The sequence below is a fragment of the Rhagoletis pomonella genome, unplaced genomic scaffold (genome assembly GCF_013731165.1).
Source record: "Rhagoletis pomonella isolate Grant_MI unplaced genomic scaffold, Rhpom_1.0 Rhpom_scaffold_00071, whole genome shotgun sequence".
Taxonomy (NCBI): Eukaryota; Metazoa; Arthropoda; class Insecta; order Diptera; family Tephritidae; genus Rhagoletis; species Rhagoletis pomonella.
The window spans coordinates 218750-221012 of NW_023458625.1; positions in this window are offsets into that span (position 1 = coordinate 218750).

Consider the following 2263-nt stretch of genomic DNA (forward strand, 5'->3'; position numbering starts at 1 on the left):
CGAAGAGAGGTGATTTCCCTAATTTGACGACCCCGACAGATCTTATAAACCTGTCCCCAAGGATCGTCCCTATTTTCCCCAACAAACCTACGCCAGTCCTCCTCCTTCGTCTTGACTGGCAGCTTCTTATACTCTTTCATTTCCTGTTTATACTGACACCTAACCTGGGACAGATTCCCCCCTCGCCCCCGGTATTTCTACACCTTTGGTAAAGGCGTCTCGAGCGACGGACGGACTTCCTTTTGTCACTGAGCGCTCTGGACCACCACTTCACCCGCCTAAGCTTAGGCGGCTCCCACCTACGCAGCACACGATCATTAACCTTCCAATTGATTTCGTTAAGACAAGCAATTTGCTCATCTGAGGTCATCTCCTCAAATTCGCCCAGAGGTACTTCTCGTATAGCTTCTTCGGCAAGGAGACCGTATCGGCCCTAAACAACACCACTGGTACGCCACCTTCTCGTATGGCATCCAGAAATCCTTCCAGTGGGCGTATGATTGGTCACTTACACCCCATCCGCCCCTCACACTCCAATTAAAACTGAAGCCCCTACTGCCTGCTGTATTCGTCAGAGTAACATCTATATCGCTGGTACCCATTGGACCATCGAATGTAAACCAATCGCTTGGAACATTCAAAATGTCAACCTCATTTACTGTCACCCATTCGCCTAACACCTCCCCCCGCTGCCAGCTTCGACGTCCCGACGAAAGGCAGGACGACTTGCTGAACCGTGCGGGTGAGGAAGCGTTCGCGTCAAGACCGATGACAACAGGCGTGTTACTTGCGAGAAGTAGCACCGTGTCAAGGTAAGCAAGGTAGGGCTCTAAGCGCTCACCAAACTTACAATAGATACTACTGTCGAGCAGCCTCCCGAACCAGCCCTCTACACTAACAATTACCCCAGCTCAGCTCAAAGTGCAGGTTATTCACCACAACTGCGGCATTGGCCCCAGGGTCTGTAAAAACCTTGAAACCCCCAGGGAGGCCCCGTACCACACCGTGCGTGGCATAGGGTTCCTGAAGCATAGCAATGCCGCAGCTCTCCGCCAACATCAATGTGCCTACGTCGCACATGACGGCATAGGCACCCTGACAATTCAATTGAATTAGTCGCTCCATCATCAATGTCTGAGAAGCGCACGGGCAACAAGAGCTCCATAAATCGGGCAAGCGGTCGACACCATAGAGTGACCAGCCGGTTTGCCCTTAAAGGCACAGTTACGACAATGCGGAGCATTACCGCAACCTCCCTCACGGTGCCCTTCCTATCCGCACCTCCGACAGACATTCCCCTTGGCTTTGCAATGAGCCACCCGATGGTCGAAGCCCAAACATCTGTAGCAGCAGGGCGTCAGCATATCCTCCCGTACATGAAAGGAGAACCACCTGCTGCAAGGAGGGCGGACATCAACACGTCCGTACCCTCCAACACAACACTAGTTGTTCCATCCGGAGTCACCTTCCATGGACGGACCATCCTGACGTCCTTCACAAGGCATCCAGGGTTGAACTCCCTGAGGTTCAGCCTAAACAGCTCCCCCATGAATTCTTCAAGGGGGATTTCAGTATGAACCCCCTGGACAATAAACCTAGGTCCCAGCTCCTTGTTGACGCTTACGTCCAACCCAACCTCCGAGAAGCGCGCATTCTTCACCACCAGATCCCTCTCAGCAAGGGAAGGTGTGCGAAGAATCGCCCCCCCCCCATTCTTCACGGCTTTCACCTCGCGAACCTCACACCCAAGGAAGGGCCTTCCTCGGTTAAAACCTTCTTAACCACGTCCTGAGAGGACGCAGCCGTTTTACTCCTCACCATAGCAGACCACGTCTCCCACTGCTTAGCCGCTTCCGATCCAGGCACCAGCGGTGCCGGCATCGCAACCAACTCCGCCAGAAGAGGCGCAACCCCACGCTGGGAAGCCCCGCCATTTTGTCCCCTAAGCCCCTAAATCTGACCACGAAGACGGGCGTTCTGGGCTATTGCCGTCATTAAGAGCTCCTCGTACTCTGAGGAGAACTCCATCAGCCTCTTCGCGGTACCTAACCCCATGCCCCCCATGCCAAAGACGAACCCACTAAATTTAGCGGTTATCGCCTTCAACGCCTTAATCTCCCCTGCGTCCTCCTGCAACTTAACCCTTAGTGGCCTTACAGGTGCAGCGGCACCCGCAGACTCACCAACCGAAGAACTACACGGGCGTTCAACCCCACCCCTATACTACCCTCAATAACATCACCAACAACCTCCCTATTACCCC